General features: G+C 43.2%; 1 protein-coding gene across 5 annotated transcripts in view; it reads left to right on the top strand.

Moving 5' to 3' along the window:
* The first annotated feature begins 1,823 nt into the window (after positions 1–1,823).
* llgl2 (LLGL scribble cell polarity complex component 2) overlaps positions 1,824–20,226 on the top strand; it is a 106,557-nt gene continuing 88,154 nt past the window's right edge. For 2 of the 5 annotated variants that reach the window (XM_080208966.1, XM_080208973.1), the window contains exons 1-2: positions 1,824–1,956; positions 11,026–11,084. The gene's annotated coding sequence lies outside the window, so the exon portion shown is untranslated. Of the gene's footprint in view, positions 1,957–2,039; positions 2,199–11,025; positions 11,085–16,585; positions 16,704–20,226 lie in introns of those variants that run through there. The other 3 variants (XM_080208967.1, XM_080208968.1, XM_080208969.1) reach the window with 3 other exon arrangements.

The raw sequence follows: 20,226 nt of genomic DNA on the forward strand, positions 1-20,226 counted from the left end.
TCCTCATGAAGTTCCCAGCTTTCAACCAATTCAGTTCATTCCATGTGACTTCAAGGAATAGCTGAAGACATTGGATACTGCAGTGGCTATCGGCCCTGGCAATATTTTGGTAGCAGTACTAAGAATGTGCTCCAGTAATTGGCGTACCCCTACCCAAGCTGTTCCAACACAGCTCCAATACTGGCATCCACCCAAATATGTGGAAAGTAACCCTGTTATGTTCTGTTCAAAAAAACCAGGATAGATCCAATCCAGTCAATTTCCACACCATCAATATTCTCAGTCATCAGCAAAATGATGGGAGATGTCATTGGCTTTGCTTTCTTTGCTTACTTACTCAGTAAGCTGCTTCCCAATGCTCAGTTTGGTCTCTGAAAAGGCCATTTAGGTCCTGAGCTCATAACAGCTTTAGTCCAATGGACCAACGAGCTTAGTTGCAGAGGTGAGAATGACAGGCCTTGACATCAAGGAGCCCTAGCAAAATGGGAATTGGGGAGGAAACACTCAAATGTTGGTGTCATACCGAGTGCAAAGGAAGACAGTTATGGTTGTTGGAGGTCAATCATCTCACTCCCTCCCAACCTACCCAACATCCCCTTCCTTCACCGACAAGAACAGGCCTGATATGTAGTGAGTAACTCAGCTCCTGACCTCCCAGAGCCTGTTCATCAACTACAAGACACAAGCTAGGAGTGTGCTGGAATACTCTCCACTTGGATGACTGCAGCTCCAACAACACTGAAGAAACTCAACACCAAAGAAGCCCACTTGAATGGCATCCCATCCATCCCCTTAAACATTAATTCCCTCTACCATCAGTGCACAGTGGCAGCAGTGTGTACCATCTACAAGATGCATGGCAACAACTCACCAAGCTTCCTTTGACAGCACTTTCCTAACCTGGGACCTTTAATACCTAAAAGACAAGGGCAATAGACACACAGGAACACCACCTACATGTTTCCTTCCCAGTTGCACACATTCCTGACTTTGAAACATATTGCCATTTCCTCACTCAAGAACAGCTTCTTCCCTGCTGCCATCAGATTCTTGAATGGACCTATCATCTATTAAGCTGGTCTTTTCCTTCACCCTATTTGTAACTGCAACTTTATATTCTATACCCTATCCTTTCCTTCTCCCCAAAATATGCTATGAACTGTTCATTTTGTCTATATGGCACACAAGAAACAATATTTTTCACTGTATTCCAATACAGGTGACAACAAAAAATCAAATCAAATCACTGTAATAGAATCAAAATCCTGGAACTATCTCCCTGACAGCACTATGAGTCTTTTGCATTAAATCGAATACATCAGTTTAAGAAGCCAGCAATTAGGGATAACCTCCACAGCACCTTCTCTCATTGTAAATATAGATGCAAACTATTCAGTTAATATTTCAGCTATGCTCTTTTATCCATGCATAAATCCTCTTTTTGGTCCCTAATCGGCCCTAATCCTCCTTTACAATCCTTTTACTAAATAAATTACGACAGAAGACTTTTAGATTCTCCATGGATCGACCATGCTAAATTCTCCCTCAGTGTACCCGAACAGGTACTAGAGTGTGGTGACTAGGAAATTTTCACAGTAACTTCATAAACCTACTTGTGACACTAATAAATAAACTTAAACTTATTTATTTTCACTCTGGATTGTTTCTTTTCATTCTCCATAGCCAGCCTAAACTCTATTTCCAATGTGGATCTTGGCAGATCCCAGTATTGCTGCTTGCCCCAGCAAATAAGCCTGGCACGAAGCCTTTAAGAGCTGTATTAAAGGGGAGGTGCGCTGGGGGCGCTGTTTGCTGAGCCCCGCGGCTGCGCGGTGCAAGGGCATCGCGGCCCCTTTAAGAGGTTTACCTGGCGGCCACACCTGGCGCTGGGATCCGGCGGGGATTTGGAGAGAAGTGGTTCGGGAAGCAGACAGATAGACCGCGCCAGGAACCCAGGTAAGATCGGGAGAGCAGGGGATCTTGGAACAACCACACCCTCCCCCGGCCGGGACATCCTGAGGCTGGCGGCCCAGCCCGGGAGAGGGGGCCCCGGCTCGGCCCGGGAAAGGGGCCTGGCCCGGGAGGAGAGGCCCGGCCTTGGGTTCAGTTATACAGCAAGGAGCGGAAAATGAGGCAAACTTAATGCAGTCACCGGGAGATGGCTGCTAACCAGCCGGATTACTGCCGCTAACCAGTTGGTAACTTGTTGCTCATCAGCCTGGTAATAGATGATCTGCTGGGTTATAGTGCTGACCAGATTGCTAATTGTTGATAGCTTAGTAAAAGATAACTTGTTAGACGATGGAGTATAAACCAGGCAAGGGATCAGCTGGATAACATGACAATCAGCTAGTTATCAAAGAGCTAGCATGTTTGCAACCTGACTGTAACCCCAAATCTGTGCCCATTTTTCCCAGAACTTCATGTTCAAATAGCTGCAAACAAATTTCTGCCCCCGTCTCCATTCTGGAACGGGAATTTAGAGTCACAGCCTGTACGACAAAGATAAATTGTCTTGTTTTATCCCTGTCTGAATTTCTTTGAAAAAGCTGACCATTTAATTCTGCTCCAGTGCTGCTCTACTGTCGTCCAGGTAGAGGTGTGGGAGAGTGCTTTCTCCTGATTGTGTTTTCATCTATCCATTCATTACTAGATACTCATTTGCTTCTCAATCCACTCCTTGGTGTCCCCAAGGATCTAACCTTGGGCTTCTCTCCTATTCCTCCTCTACATGCTGCCCCTTGTTAATGTCATTCAAAAACACAGCATCACTTCCCTTGTGTATGATGCTGATGCGCAGCTTTACCTCACCACCTCAGCTGTCTCTTTAAATTATTAGAATGTTCATCTGACATCCAGTATTGGATGAGCAAAGGTTTCCTCTAATTATTGGGAAGACAAACTTGAGAGGAATGTATCAAAGTTTACTGACCATGGATGGAAATATGTGTCTGTGAGGAGGGCACAGAGCAGCATCAGAGATATAGATTAAGTGAATGGGCAACAAGGAGATAGATGGCAACCAAAAGAGAAAATGCTAGAAAATCTCAGCAGGTCTGGCAGCATCCAGAAGGAAAGAAAAGAGCTGACATTTCGAGTCCAGATGACCCTTTTGTCAAAGATTTGTTGAGATTTTGCTGAGATTTTCCAGCATTTTCTCTTGGTTTCAGATTTCAGCATCTGCAGTAATTTGCTTTTAACGAGATAGATGGACTGTTTATTGACACTGACAAGATTCTTGCAACCAGTGCTCAAAGAAACATGAATATGCTTACGTAAGTAACACTGAAAATTAGTGTGTAATTACAGTATTAGGAAAACAAATGGTATGTTGGCCTCTTATTGCAAGGGGAGCGCAATATGAGAGTAAGAAAATATTGCTACAAATGTACTGGACTTTGGTGAGACCAGGCCTGAAAGACTGTGTCCAATATTGTCTCCGTATTTAAGCAGTGTATTTGCTTTTGCGGTGGTACAGTAAATGTTCAATAGATGTGTTCCTGGGATGAGAGGGATGTCCTATAATGAGAAGCTGAATAAATTGGATCTATATTATCTGGAGCTTTGAAGAATTAGATTCTGAAGGGGTTTGACAGGATAAACACACAGATCATGAAATATAGTGTGCTGTGCTCGACTGGTTTGTAGTGATGTAAGTTTGCAAGTGGTGAAATCTGTTAAATCTGCCAGATGGCTGTAAGGGTGTGTGAAATGTAATTGAATTTTTTTTTTGTCTGAAGAGATGAGTGATCCAAGAGTAAGAGTTGTCCATGGCAGTAGCAATTGGATTTGTTGCCACTGCAACTAGTTTAGGTTTGCCTTGTCACCACTGGTGGTGGTGCGGTACTGTGGATAGGGATAATGGCAGTCCCCTAGGAGGGATTTGGTTGATCTTTTCCTGTATAAATCTGCTGCTAATGTTGGGTCCGGTACGCGCGCAGCATAGTGTACAAATTTGTAAAATTACTCATTACTAAATGACAACACCCTGCCATGTGTGATTGAGATATATTTATACTTATATTTGTGCATGCCCAGGCTTATATGAAGAGTGTGAGCAGGGAAGTATGGAGAAGCATCCTGATCACATGGAAATGGCGCCAAACAGCAGTAACTTTACATATTCATAAATATAATAAAAACAGGGAATACTCAGCAAGTCAGGCAGCATCTGAGGAAAGAGAAACACGGAATACTTGGCAAGTCAGGCAGTATCTGTGGAGAGAGAAACAGTTGATGTTTCAGTTTGTGACCTTTCATCAGAACTTGTATTTATATCTACATATGGTGTCTGATGAGAGTTTTAAACACACCTTTCCCAACATTACTTTGTTCAGATCAATCAGATTGTATTGTTTGAGAGAAACAAGGGAAAGAATGATTTTCTGAGACAAGATCTGCAGAGAAAGGACTTTAGACTCCTTATCATGTGTTCCATTCTTCTTATAACCAAAATGTGAAACCAATTGGTTATCCTGAAGGACTTAAGATGGTATTTGGAAGTTTTGGTGGAGGGTACATAGGAACATAGGACTTGGGAGTAGGCCGTTCAGCTCTTTGAGCCTGCTCCACTGTTCAATAAAATCATGGCTGATTTGGTGGTGACTTCAACTCCACTGTCCTATCTGCTTCCCTATTTCCCATAACTTTGTACCTCCTTTTCTATCAAAAATATATCTGACTTGGTGTTGAATAAATTCAATTACCCAGCCTCCACTACTTTCTCCCCCCAGCCCCAGCCAGTCAAAACATCCTCCAGTATCCACCCTGTTAAGTCCCCTCAGGATTTAATAAGGTCACCTGTCAATCTTCAAAATAAACCCTTCAACCCAGGAATAAGATGTGAACCTTCTCTAAAGTGCTAACACAATTACATACTGTTTCAAATTTGGAAACCAGTCTGTACCAAGCACTCCAGATTCAGGAGGCATTTGGAGGTTTTGGACAGGGGCAGCTGCTTTTTTTTTTGGTCCAAGCATGAGAAGAAAATATTGCAGCTTATGATTGCTGATATGTCTGTTTTTTTTTGAGCAGTAGCTGTGGACCTGACCTCCGGCTATGAGTTGACAGTAGCTTCATCATGCTGCAACTGTGCTGTAGTGCAGCCTAGTCAATAATCGCTAGACTGGGTCCTGGCAGGCTCAGTAGTGAGGCCCAGATATCAGTAAATATTCTGGAGTTAGAGGCTTGGAAATGTTCTCAACATCACAGAGCCAACTGCAATGATCTCACTTCCATCCTGATGAGAGATTAATTCTCAGCCCATACCGCGGGTCAGACTTGATACAGTAGCTCTGGGCTTCACAGCTTCAGAAAGTTATGAGAGGACACTGGGGAGCAAAAGCTCAAAGATATTGTTGAACTAACCTTAGAAACAATTTAAATCCGTGGTGAGGGTCAAAAGCTTGTATGTTCACATCCCATGCCAGGAACTGAGCACAGAATCTAGTTTGACACTATGTACTGCATCATTGAAGGAGTCATGTAGACTGTGGAGAGGACAGGCAAGATCTCCCAATCTCCATCCTCACCCCACAGTACCATTCAGCTGCCTCAGTGCCAGGCACGCAGATTCAATTCCAGCCTCAGGTCACCATCTGTGTGGAGTTTGCACATTCTCCCCGTGTCTGCGTGGGTTTCTTCCGAGAGTTCCAGTTTCCTCCCAAAGTCTGAAAGATGTGATGGTTAAGTGCATTCACCTGAACAGGTGCATAAGTCTGGGGGGAATTTCACATGTTTTCACCATGCCCATCCAATATTCACCCTTCACCATCAACTGCACAAATTAACTGTATGGGGTCTTGCTGTGCAAAACTGAGTATCACATTGTCTACCTTAAGCGATTGCACTTAAAAGTAAAAATGTTTGTTTATCTATTAATCACCAGTAAGGCTTACATTAACACTGCAATGAAATTGCTGTGAAATCCCCCCCCCCCCCCCCCCCCCCCCCCCCCCCCCATTGCCAGACTTATGCACCTGTTCAGGTGAATGCACTTAACCATCACATCTTTCAGACTTTGGGAGGAAACTGGAACTCTCGGAAGAAACCCACGCAGACACGGGGAGAATGTGCAAACTCCACACAGATGGTGACCTGAGGCTGGAATTGAATCTGCGTGCCTGGCACTGAGGCAGCAGTGCTAACCACTATGCCAAATGCGGCTCAATTTGTTAGATATGTACAGTTTTTGGCTGTCTTGTCAGCATAATCAGATACGAAGTTCTTCAGGCTTTGCTTGAAGCTGCATTATCAATTTGCTGTTGGTTGCTGGCTATAAATTCAAGTGATATCAATGATTCCAGTTCCTTAGTACTGTCAGTTCGCAGTATGTACATCAACTTGCATTTATTTAGCACCTCAGTATCAGAGAATGTCCTGAGGAGCTCCAGCTAACTGGGATTGCAAAGGAAACTTTGCTAAGTACATGGATTTGAAGAAGAAGTAAAAGGGGTTTCAACAGAAAGTTCTCCAAAGTGGGGCCTGTACAACTGAAGATGTGGCTGCCAGAGGTGGAGTGAAGATTGCACAAGAGGCTGGAGTCAAGGAATGGAGAGATGGAAGAGGGTTGGAGAAGGACACAGTATTATAAATAACGGCATTCACCCAGCAAAATGGAAATTTGCTTAGATATGTCCTATATGTAAAAAGTAGGACAAGTTCAGCCTGACATAATTATGCTCACAGAATCCTACCTTACAGATGATGTCCCAGACACCAACATGGTCATGCCTCTGTGTCCTGTCCCACTGGCAGGACAGACTCTCAGCAAAGTGACGGCACAGTAGTATACAGATGGCATGGAATCCTCAACATCAACTTTGAACCCCATGAAGTCTCATATCAGGTCAAACATGGACAAGAAAACCTCATGCTGATGAAACGGTACTCCGTACTGAAAACCACTTGGAGGAAGCACCAAGCATGGCAAAGGCACAAAATGGACTTTGGAGTCTTCAATGTCCATCACCAAAAGTAACTCGGTATCACCATTACAGACTGAGCACTAAAGGACATAGCCGCTGGGCTTGTGACAGTTGGTGAAGGAACCAACATTTCACCTCATCCTCCCCAGTCTAATTGTTGCAAGTGCATCTGTTCATGACAGTACTGGTAGAAGTGACCACTGCACAGTCTTTTGTGGAGATGAAGTCTCCTCTTTACATAGAGGATATGGGGTGGCACTCTGGTTAGCACGGCTTTCTCACAGCGCCAAGGATCTGGGTTCAATTCTAGCCTTGGGTGACTGTTGTTTATGTGTGTTTCTTCCCACACTCCAAAGATGTGTAGGTTAGGTGGATTGGCCATGGTAAAATAACCTTTTTAGTGTCAGGGGGATTAGCAGGGTAGATATGTGGCGTTACTGGGATTGTTGTTGGTGCAAGCTCAATGAGCTGAATAGCCTCCTTCTGCACTGTAGGGATTCTACAATACCATCCATTGTATTGTATGGTGCTACCAATATGCAAAATGGGATAAATTTCAAATTGATTTAGCAATTCCAGAATGGGCATCCATCAGGCATCCTGGGCCATTGACAACACCAGAATTCTACTCAACTATAATCTGTAACCTCATGGCTTGGCAGATCCTCCACTCTATCATTACTACCAAACAGGCTCAATGCCAGAAGCAGTGCCAGTCATACCTAAAAATGAGATGTCAGCCTGGTGAAGCGACAACACAGGATCACTTGTGTGTCAAACAGCAAGTAATAGACAGAGCTCAGTGATATATTCCCAACTTCATGATGGAGCCCAGAACATCAGTGCAAAAGATAAGGCTGAAGCATTTGTAACCATCTTCAAACAGAAGTGTCGGGTGGTTGATCCATCCCTGCCTCCTCCTGAGGTCCCAGCATCACAGATGCCAGTCTTCAGCTAATTCAGCTCGCTCCATATGATATCAAGTAGTGGCTGAAGGCACCGGATGCTGCAAAGGCTATGGGCCCTGGCAAATACATCTACCCAGTAATGTGGGGAAAAATTGACATGCTATGTCCTGGTATGACAAATCCAACTCAGCCCCATCAGTCTAGTCTTGATCATCAGCAGCATACGGTGGCATTTGAAAATAACCTGCTCCACTGACAGTCAGTTTGGGTTCTGCCAAGATCACAAAGTTCCTGAGCTCATTGTAGCCTTGGTTCAAGCATAGACAGCTGAACTCCAGAGACGAGAGTGATTGTCCTTGACACCAAGGCAGCATTTGACCAAATGAGGGAGGAGGACTCTATTTATTTGAGTCATAGCTAGCATAAAAGAAGATGGTTGTGGTGATTGGAGGTCAACCATCTCAGTTCCAGACTATCCCTGCGTAATTTCCTCAGGGCAGTGATCTAGACCCAACCATCTTCTGCTGTTTCATTAATGACCTTATTTCTAACATATAAGGTTAGAAATGGGGAAGTTTGCTGCAGGTTGCACAATTTTTACTATGCATGACTCCTTAGATACTGAAGCACATTCAAGTGCAGCAAAACCAGTACTATATCCAGACTTGGGCTGACAATGGCAAATAACATTTATGCCACAAGAGCCAGGCAATGACCATCTCCAACAAGAGAGAATCTAACCATCAGCTCTTGACATTATTGTTGCTGAATTTCCCACTGTCAACATCTGTGTGTTCCATTTGACTAGAAACTAAACTGGACTAGCCATTTAAAATAATTTGGCTGCAAGTCCAGGTCTGAAGCTAGGAATCCTGCAACAAGTAACTTACCTCCTGACACCCCAAAGACCTTACTCTATCTACAAGGCAAAAGTCAGGAGTATGATCGAATACGCCCCACTTGCCTGAATGAGTGCAACTCCAGTAACACTCGAAGCTCAGCACTATTCAGGATAAAGCAACCAGCTTGATTGGCACCCCATCCACAAACATTCATTTTCTCCGCCACCGATGCACAGTGGTAGCAATCTACAAGATGCACTGCTGGAACTCGCCGAGGCTTCTCAGAAAGCACCTTCCAAGCTCATGACCACTCCCATCTAGAACGATGAGTGGCACATAAATGGGAACATCACCACCACACTCCATGAAATAACTAAAAATTGATTGGAAGAGGGGTTTGGAGACTCGGATGATTTTAATTTGAGACAAATATTTCAGGTCAAAATTAAGGATTGATGACAAAATAGGATGTGATGAGTGGCAGGAGAGATTTGGATGAATCACAATGCATGAGATGCAAGACAGGAAGTTAGCCTGGAGTTTTTTTTTGGAGAAGTTGAGTGTGGAGGGTATATGTAAAAAAAAATGTAGTTTTAAAGGTTTTTGGTAATGGATAGGGCTGGTAGCGCAAGCAGCTGAACTCCCGAGAGTCAACTTTTTTGTGATCACAAGGATACCATGGCCAGAAGCCCATTTAAAAACAAAACTTGTATTTATACAGTGTCTTTCACATACTCGATGTCTGCAAGTACTTTTAGAGCGTAGTTACTGTTATAATGTAAGGAAACAACATAGCAACTAATTTGAGCTTGGGCAACCTCACTCAAACACCATCATTATGACCAGATAATCTGTTTTAAGTGAAAGATTCAAAACTGGCCAGGCACTGGTGATAACTCCTTTTGCTCTTATTTTTGAAATAGTGCCGGGGGGTCTTTATGTCAACCTGTCTTTCTCTGCATTTAAGTGGACATCTCATCTAAAAGGCAACACTTTTCTCACAATGCAACATTCCCTCAGTATTGGTTTGAAGTGTCACCCTTTTTTAGCTATGCTCAAGCCTTGGTGTGTGATTTTTTTTTTTCACCTTTTTTAAAAAATTTATTCCCACACCCAGTTTGGTTCTGCTTGGTGGTTTGCAGTATTTAAGCAGATGCAATGTAAGTATTTTATCTGCCCACCATAGATATTCCTTGAGGTGCAAGTGCTCTTCTTCAGTTGACGTGGGTGTAAATTCACTGTGTGAAAATATCTGGGTATGTGGGGTCAATGAGCCTCTCTCACTTTTGATATCTATAAGCACGGCCAAACCATCCACATGTGAAATGCTGGTACCTTGTCATTAAGGCGTGTTTGGACCTGTGCAGTATGGTTGGTGAGATATTTGAGTCTGACTTACTGGTATCGAGAGCTTTGGAAAGTACCTGCTTCAACTTTGGGAATTGTTCTGGGAGTTATTCTTGGGAGCTGTGCAATTTGGAACGCTCAAACAACAACTTCTACTTCTCTTTTTAGCTTCACTCACAAGCCCAATAGAATTGTCTTTAAAAATATGGTGAGTTGAATACAAGCTGAAGGGGATTTTTCTCTTGAATGAAGTTACTCCAGAGACTCTGTGTGAGCAATATTTTATGCATGCAGTTGTTGCAGAGTTCAGTTTTTGAGATGTGTACCTGCAATGTCCAAGACTGCTAACTGCTGCTACTGTGTTCCTCCATATGGGACATGAAAAATCCACCTCCTGGACAAATCATGACACATGCCAAAGATGTTTTAAATCCCAACCAAGGTTTGAATTGATTTGAAGTTCCCAGGAAGAGTGACGAATAGTCAGTGACGGGGACGTTTCAGGGAATAGTCTGTGTGGATTTTGGGCCGATGAGTTTGGTATGAGGTAACTTTTGTTGGTTAGCAACTACAATTGGCCTCAACACCGTTGGGCTTAAAGGCATAAATTGACTTGGTCATCTGGACTCTGCTGTATTTGTCAGCGTTGGGTAAGGAGAAAATGACTTATAGCCCTGTAGCGAGTACTGGCTGGTGTGGGGTGCAGTCCTGTAACATTGCCAGATGCTGTTTTAACTTGATGTCGTTTTAGTTTTTGTTTTTGTTTCATGTTGACATAATCTGGAATTCATTGCTCTGTTGGGGAGATAGTAGTCTCATAACACACATGATTGGGGTGTTGTTGTACCAATCAAAAACACTGCTCCCTTTTCTATATGCTCCATAGTTCATGAGAAGCCTAGGTGTTATTACCATTTTCTGTGCAGGAAGTGCGTTTCCCAACAGCTGACTATTCATTTGAGAAATCAGGTAAATTATTAATCTTTGTTTTTTCATCTGCAGTGACCATGATGCAGACTGATTCAATTTAACTCTGAAAATTGATCAACGGTTGGCTTTGAGTGAGTATTTTTCTGTAATTCAATTCCAATCCCAGTTGGCTAATCATTTCATTGCAATGCATTCTTCTACCTGAGTAAGTTATGTTACTATGTTAGGAATTTTCCACTATGTAATCCATGGCTGTTTTCCCATGCCCAGAACAAATTTTATTCTCACTTGGCAGGAATCTAACAGCAGTGTTGCTCTTGGTGAGAGAGGGTGGGAAATTGATGGTTGAGATAGTAATGTATGGGCGGTGAAAGGGGTAAACTTGATGGACCATTTGTCCACTCCTTGTTTTGGCAGAAGAGTTTAGATAGTGATGGCGCAGAGGGGGACACTTGCTGTGAGAGAAAGGTAAATTGGATTCAGTACGTACCTAATTTTTGAACCCAGCATTAAAGAAGGTTCCCAACTTCGTGCTGGGCTGGCAAAATCGGCTGCTATGGCACAGTTGGTAGAAAAACAAGTAGCTCCCCTGGTGCCTTGATTTGATTATTGCTTCTCTTGACCAGCGCCCCCAAAGATGTGTTAGAACAGGAGGAGGCCATTCACTTTGCTATCATTTGATTGAATAAAATATTCCACAGGCACTAAAAGGAAAATTGGGAGGGAAGTATGGTCAGCATTGTTTTAACAAAATGGCAGAAGTATTATTTTTATTCAGTCTTTGCCAAGGCGACAGATCAGGACACAAAATCAGAAGTCAGTAAAAATGGTACAGCTATATTTAAAACAAAGTTTGCAATCAAAAACGTAATTCTCCTTTTGCGTGCAACATCAAAATATGAGGAGGTGTTGGGGTTGATGAACAATACTGACGAGGAGTGCAGCAAACTATAAGAAGCATTAATAAACATGCAAAACTTTGCACATAATTGGCAAATGAATTCCAATACAAATGAGGTTAAGTTATATAATTTAGTAAGAAAATCGAACTTTACGTGGGAAAACAAGAATTTAACTGAACAAGAGGAGGAACAGGATTTATGATTTTAAATAGACATATCATTATGGAGTCCAGGTTGCTATATTATAAACAGAATGTAGAGGCATTGGCGATGGTGCAAATGTCTGAATAACTTCAGAACTGAGGTCATATTCATCAATGAAAGATGGATATACTGTATCTCTTGTCTCTTGGAAAATGAAGGCTAGGGAATGACTTTAATGGGAGTCTTGAAAATTAGGAAAGAGTTTGATAGAATGGATAGAGAGAGAGAGTTTCCACTTGTGGGGATCTGTCAGTCTTTAGTGTCATTATTGTGTTCTCAATCACTGAAGGTGGGCAAAATAATACTTTTGTTAATTACTCTGCCTGTATTTCCGTAAAACTTGGTACATTTCGATATGGCCCAAGGAAGAACTGGTGTGCTTTTGCTGAAGATATAGTTCTGGATCCAGGATTTTTTTGTAAGGATCTGTTAAATTTGCAAGATAAGACAAATTTTTGCATTTTTTTTGTAGAATCTTGTGTCAGCTACTGTGTTGAACTTGTCACAGCTGTCATAACATGAACAGAGTTTTCAGAGCAGGCTGTTGGATGCAGATTGGTCATCTGCCTCCTTGACGAAATGGAAGCTTTTAACAAAAATACATATACTTTTGTATTTGCATGACGACAAAGCTTCAAGGAAAAGCTGTGTATTATAACGTTGAGTGAACATTGCATGGGAGAGGTATACACTTTACTGAGTGCCCTCCCCATTTGTTTTTATACTGTGTTCTTGTTTATGCTAATTTTAGTGCCTGATTCATTTATTTGTTTTCCTGAAATGTCTGGTATCATATCCCCCATCTGCTCTTCGATATCAGTACTATTATGGACTCTCGCTGTGTGTAGATGGCTGCTGTCATAAAAAATATGAACCCTGAGGATTGGGAGCAGTTTTGAATTCAGCAAAGGAGGACTGAGAAATTTAATTGAGAGGGGAAAAGTAGAGTGTGAGAGTAAACTTGAAAGGAACATAAACATAGACAGTAAAAGCTTCTATGTATGTACAGAGAAAAAAGATTGGTAAAGACAAATGTAGTTCCTTTGCAGTTTGAAACAGGGTAAGTTGGAGAATAAGAAAATTGCAGAGAAAGATGCAAGTAACTTCCCAGAAATGCTAGGGAACCAAATATCTATTGGGAAGGAGGAATTTAAGGAAATTGGTATTGGCTTTAAAAAAGCTGGAGAAATTAATGGGACTGAAAGCCGATTAAATCCACAGGCCCTGATGATCTACATCCCAGGCTACTAAAGGACGTGATCCTGGGAAATAGTGCATATATTGATTGTCATCTTCTAAGATTCTGTAGATCCTAGCAGATTTGGAGGGTGGCAAACGTAACCCCACTATTTAAAAGGGAGGGAAGAAACGGAGAATTATGGATCGGTTAGTCTAATATCCAATAATAGGACAAATGATAGTCTGTTATAAAGGATGTGATAATAGAACACTTAGAAAATATCAGTAGGAAAGGGAAATCATGTTTGGTAAGCCTCCTGGGTTTTTCCTTGAGAACACAACTAACTGAATAAATAAAGGAGAATGAGTCGATGTGGTCCATTTAGATTTTCAGCTTTTGATAAAATCCCACAGAAGTTAGTGTGTAGAATTAAAGAACATGGGATTGGTGGTAATTTATTGACGTGGATGAGAACTGGTTAGCAGACAGGAGTAAGAATAAATAGATCTTTATTGAAATGGTGACTGGGGGAGTGGTATTGAAGTGATTGGTGTTTGAGCGCCAGGTATTCACTATACATCAATGATTTGGCTGAGGGAACCAAATGTAGCTTTGAGGTGATTCGGGCCAGATGAGTGAGTGGGCAAATATATGGCAGATGTAGTAAAACAGGGATAAGTGTGAAGTTAGCCAGTTCATTGGAAAAGCAGAATGGCGGCGTATTACTGAAATGTTGATGTGCAGAGGGACCTGGGGTCGTCTTACATCAGTCACTGAAAGCAAGCATAATAGCATTCAGAAGGCAAATTTGTATGTTGGCTTTCATTGCAAGACGGCTTGCACTGGGGCAAGGATGTCTTTATGCATCTGTACAGGGCCTTGGTGAGACCACAACTGGAGCATTGTGTGCAGTTTTGGTCCCCTTGCCAAGGAGGGGCTGCAGTGAACGTTCACCAAACTGGCCCTTGGAATGGCAAGGTTGTTGTATGAGGAGCGATTGATTGGACCAGTCCTGCATCTGCTGGAATTTAAAAGGAGGGGGGGATCTCATTGAAACACAAAGGGGTTTTTTTAGCACAGTGGATCGGGAGATTCCAGCACCAGCGGATCCATGCTGGGTGTCTGACCCCGAGCACAATTTCTGGCGCCGTTGGCTCCATGCCGGAAATGGGTGTGGAGCTGCTTCATGTATGCACATGGTAATTTTCCATATACTTTAAATGCCATTAGCGGGCCCAGGGCTGAAGTCTTCGGGCCCACTAATGGCACTCCCACTTGTGGGGAGCTGATGACCCAACTCCAGTGGAGTGAAGTGGGGGGTGGTGGTGGCAATCAGTGCCCCCAGGGGGTTGAGTGAGGGGGCTGATTTTGGGACGGTTCGATGCTGGGCCCAGGGAAGTTTGGGGCCTGCGATCGGGCTGACTGGCAATCTGGAGACCGGCAGTGTGGGCCACTATGCATGTGCCAATCTTGGCACTGACTGGTGCAAGCACGGTGGCCCACTCAGTGCTCTGCTGCTGGCCTCTTCCATGAGGATAGGCCCCACCCACTTGATTTTTTTTTAAATGTGATTCACACTGGCGCACTCAGCAGAGCAGTGTGGGAGACTTGGGCAGCATGGTAGCACAGTGGTTAGCACTGCTGCTTCACAGCTCCAGGGTCCTGGGTTCAATTCCCGGCTCGGGTCACTGTCTGTGTGGAGTTTGCACGTTCTCCTCATGTCTGCGTGGGTTTCCTCCTGGTGCTTTGGTTTCCTCCCACAGTCCAAAGATGTGTGGGTTAGGTTGATTGACCATGCTAAGAAATTGCCCCTTAGTGTCCAGGGATGTGTAAGTTAGAGGGATTAGTGGGTATAATATGTAGGGATGGGGATAGGGTCTGGGTGGGATTGTGTTCGGTGCAGACTCGATGGGCCAAAGGCCCTCTTTCTGCACTGTAGGGTTCTATGATTCTTCTTTGAACTCCACTGAAACAACCAGTTTTCACGCAAATTCAGCCCTTAGGAATTTCTTTTGGGAGAATCACCCCCATAATGTTTTGATAGGCAGGACAGACTGGGTGCAGGGTGAATTTTCTTGTAGGTGGGGGAGTGTGTCTAGAACAATGGGTCTCCAGTCTTGGATATGAGGCCAGCCATTTAGGACCGAGGCGAGGAGTAGCCTCACCTAAGAGGGTAAGGAACCTTTGAAATTCTTGGTAACTGAAGATTGTGAAGTCCATCTCACTGAATGTATTTAAGAAGGAAGTACAATGGGGGTCATGACTGGGTGTGTGATTAGATTCGGTAATCTAGTAGGAAAAGAGCTAAGCCCCTGTAAACTGACTCAAGTCGCTTATCTTACAGCGTGTATGAAATTTATAGTTGGAAAGGATCTGCTATAGATGCACTTTCCTCTCCTGTGGAACATAAGAACATAAGAAATAGGAGCAGGAGTAGGCCATCTAGCCCTTCGAGCCTGCCCCGCCATTCAATAAGATCATGGCTGATCTGTTGTGGCTCAGTTCCACTTTCCCGCCCTCTCCCCATAACCCTTAATCCCCTCTCTTATCAAGAACCCATCAACCCGCTTCTTAAAAATATTTAGCGAGGCAGCCTCCACCACTTCAACGGGCAGAGAATTCCAGAGATTCACCACCCTTTGAGTGAAGAAGTTCCTCCTCAACTCTGTTCTAAACCGCCTCCCCTTTATCTTGAGGCTGTGCCCCCTAGTCCTACTGTCTTTTTTGAGCGGGAAGAGTCTCTCCACCTCTATCCTATCCATCCCATTCATCATCTTATACGTCTCAATGAGATCTCCCCTCATTCTTCTAAACTCTAACGAGTACAAGCCTAGTTTATTCAGCCTCTCCTCATAGCTCAATCCCCTCAACTCCGGTATCAGCCTAGTAAACCTCCTCTGCACTCCCTCCAGGGCCAAAATATCCTTGCACAACTGACGGGTTGCTGGAACCCTGGTCCACAGGAAACTCTCACATTCCTATTTTTCTCTAAAGTTGAGTATTTCTACAATTCCTGACTGTATCTGTGACCCTTGATAATGAAGTGAGGTAGATTCCCGAGCAAGTTCCCTGCCCTTTAATCAATGCAGCTGTATCAGTTCAACTTGTTCTGGCAAATCAAAAGCAGTGGACAAAGGGAATTGCAACCTGGGTCGTGACGTTCAAAGTCTTATATTAGTGACCTGTTGTGTTCCTGTTGTATAAATGATTAATGTGATCTATGTGTAAATTTTAGCAGGCTTGCCCAGACATGATCTGAGATTTGGTTCTATTTTGCAATTCTCAGTTAACACACCTAATTACCTTTTATATATTAGCTCAGTGATGCCTTTCTGCAGTGTCACAGCATAACAATGTCTTGATCCATATGGTGAAGTGTTGCAAAAGTTCTGAGATGAATGTTATGTTCATGTTTATGTACAAGAATGGGGAAGGAGTCTAGTTGCATACCAGGGCTGTTTGCAGTGAGTCTGATTTGCTTTTTGTTTACTGCTAATTGGATAGTAACAATTTTGACGAATAAAATGTATGCAGCAAGAATCAAAGAATAGGTTGCAGAAAAGATTCTCTCAAAAGATTCTGTTAACCCAGAATGTCCCCTAGACTTGCTGGTTTGGGGCTAACTGTTGGACAGCTGATTGTTGTGTTTGCAGTAAGCCAACTATAGCTTTTAACAGGGAGTTGATCTGGCCTATGGCACTTATTCAGATATCCTAGCTTGGAGAGCAAGTTCAGTTCTTCAGTCTCCTCTTTGCTGCAAGAAAAAAGCCATCAGAGACATACCTGCAGGCATCAACATTGGATTTGATTCAGTGAAGCTCTTCAATCGTTCCTGAATGAGTGACTCCATCATAGTCTCATAGACAGTAATCGGAGAGCTTCAGTATGCAGGTGACTGTTCCCTGGCTGTGCCCAACAGGAAAGACATCCAGATTACAGCAATGCCAAAAACCTTTATCTCCAATTGAGTGCCTCCCCAAGACCAAGGAACACCAGATATAATCAGTAATGGCAACCATCTCAAAGTTGTAGAAAATGTCTGATACTTTAATCGTGTGCTCTCTGATGATGCCACTATGATGAAGATGGCTATGCACTCAACCAGAATGCAAGTTCTGCCGATGACTGACTGCATAATCATGTCTGGAAGCAGTAAGGCATTGAGCTGAGGACTAAAATCAAGCTCTACTGGGCTTTGTCTTGCCATCCTGCTGTATGGTGCAAAATCCTGGTCTGCTATAGGTTTCACATCCAAGCTCTTCCACCCAAGACTGTGGCCTATCATGAAAATTTAATGGCAGGAGAAAACATCACAAACAGTGTGGCCCTTTCTCTGAACATACGTATGAAATGGAAGCAAAAATAGGCAATTTGATCCTTCAATTCTGCTCCGCCATTAAATAAGATCATGGCTGATCTGTTTCAAGTTGTATATTTTCCACCTACACCCCCCCCCCCCCCCCCCCCCCCCCCGATAACTAACTTTTTGATTTGCTTGCTGAAGAAGAACCTACCTACCTCTACCTTTTTTTAAATATTCAAGTACCCTGCCTCCACTGCCTTCTGAGGCAGAGTTTCAAAATCGCACAACCTTCAGAAGAAATTTGTCCTTATCTCCATCTTAAAAGGGCAAACCGCGCCCCCCCCCTCCCCTCCCCTCCTAGTGCTGACCACAAGAGAAAATATCTTTTCCACTTCCATCTTATTCAGCCCACTCAGTTCTTGTATGATTCAAGTAAGTTACCCCCCCTCGCTCTTCTAAACTCCAGTAGAAACAAACCCAGTCTATCTAACCTTTCTCATAAGACAACCTGTTCATTCTAGGTATCAATGTAGTGAACTGCTTTCAATGCATTTATGTTCTCCTTAAATAAAGAGACCAAAACTGCATATAGAATTTGATGTGGTCTCACCAATGCCCTGTGTAGCTGAATCATAACGTTCTTACTCTTGTGGTCAGTAAATCTTGTAATAAAGAATGGCATTCAGTTAGCATTCTTAATTACTCACTTTGCCTGTACACTTGCATTTTGTGACTCATGCACAAGCATGGCTAGATCCCTCTGAATTCTGCAGCTGTTCCATCTGCCAAATTTTTTTGTCCACTCGCTCAAAGTATATCCATCTGTAATCTCCTTATGTCTTCTACACAGCGTTCTTTCTTACCTATCTATTTATTATCTGCAAATGTAGCCACTATGCCTTCAGCTCCCCTCATCAAAGTTGATATAAATTGTTAAAATTGAGACCCTACCACTGGACTCTTGTCATTCAGAAAATAGCCATTTGTGTATTGTTTTCTGTCTGTCAGCCTGCTAAAATTCTATCCATGTTAAAGTGCTTCTCCTTACACCTTGAGCATTTATGTACCTTTATCAAATAGCTTCTGGAAATCCAAGTACGGTATGGCTGTAGGCCCTCTTGATCCACAGTGCATGTTATTCCTTCAGAGAACATCAATAATTGGTGATTTTTCCTGATTACCTTTGTTTTTCCCATGTTGCTGGGCTCACAGCGTGCATGCAACCCTCCAGAAAATCCAACTTTGATAGCGGGTCATGTCTCTTCCATGGATAAATACTGAATTCCCAGGCAGATCTTCTGTGGAGAGCCATTGTAATGCAAATAAGAACAAAGAAAATTACAGCACAGGAACAGGTCCTTTGGCCCTCTAAGCCTGCACTGACCATGCTTCCTGATTGAACTAAAACCTCCTAACCTTCCAGGAACCATATCCCTCTATTCCCATTCTATTCATGTATTTGGCTTCCATTATCTCCCCCAGCAGCGAGTTCCAGGCACCCACCACCCTCTGTGTAAAACAAAAAAAAAATTCTTGTCACGTACATCTCCTCTTAAAACTTGCCCCTCGCACCTTAAACCTGTGCCCTCTAGTAATTGATCTTCCACTCTGGGGGAAAAAGCTTCTGACTATCTACTCTGTCCATGCCCCTCATATTCTTGTAGACTTAAGAACATAAGGAGAGGCTATGAGGAGAGGCTGAATAAACTAGGCTTGTAGTTGTTAGAGTTTAGAAGAATGAGGGGAGATCTCATTGAGACATATAAGATGATGAATGGGATGGATAGGATAGAGGTGGAGAGGCTCTTCCCGCTCAGAAAGGACAGTAGGACTAGAGGGCACAGCCTCAAGATAAAGGGGGGACGGTTTAGAACGGAGGTGAGGAAGAACTCCTTCACCCAAAGGGTGGTGAATCTCTGGAATTCTCTGCCCGTTGAAGTGGTGGAGGCTGCCTCGCTAAATATTTTTAAGACGCGGGTTGATAGGTTTTTGATAGGCAAGGGGATTAAGGGTTATGGGGAGAGGGCGGGAACATGGAACTGAGCCACGACAGATCAGCCATGATCTTATTGAATGGCGGGGCAGGCTCGAGGGGCTAGATGGCCTACTCCTGCTCCTATTTCTTATGTTCTTAAATCCACTAACCTTTATCATCCACAAACTTACTAATCAAACCAGTTAAATTTTCCTCCAAATCATTTATATATATATATAACAAACAGCAAAGGTCCCAGCACTGATCCCTGAGGAACACCACTTGTCACAGCCCTCCATTCAGAAACACACCCTTTCACTGCTACCTTCTATCTTCTATGACCGAGCCAGTTCTGAATGCACTTTGCTACCTCACATCTGATCTCATACAACTTCACTATTTTGCACCTATCTGCCATGAGAGACCTTGTTAAAGACCTTACTAAAGTCCATATAGACAACATCCACTGTCCTACCCTCATTAATCATCTTCATCACTTCCTCGAAAAACTCAATCTTAGTGAGACATGACCTCCCCTTCACAAAACCATGTTGCCCCTCGCTAATACATCCACTTGTTTCCAAGTGGGAGTAAATCCTGTCTCGAAGAATCCTCCCCCAATTATTTCCCTACCACTGATGCAAGGTTCACTGGCCTGTAGTTAATTGGATTATTCTTGCTACCTTCCTTAAACGGAGGAACAGTATTG

This window comes from Carcharhinus amblyrhynchos, chromosome 21 (genome assembly GCF_965287045.1).
Source record: "Carcharhinus amblyrhynchos chromosome 21, sCarAmb.v2.hapA, whole genome shotgun sequence".
Classification (NCBI taxonomy): Eukaryota; Metazoa; Chordata; class Chondrichthyes; order Carcharhiniformes; family Carcharhinidae; genus Carcharhinus; species Carcharhinus amblyrhynchos.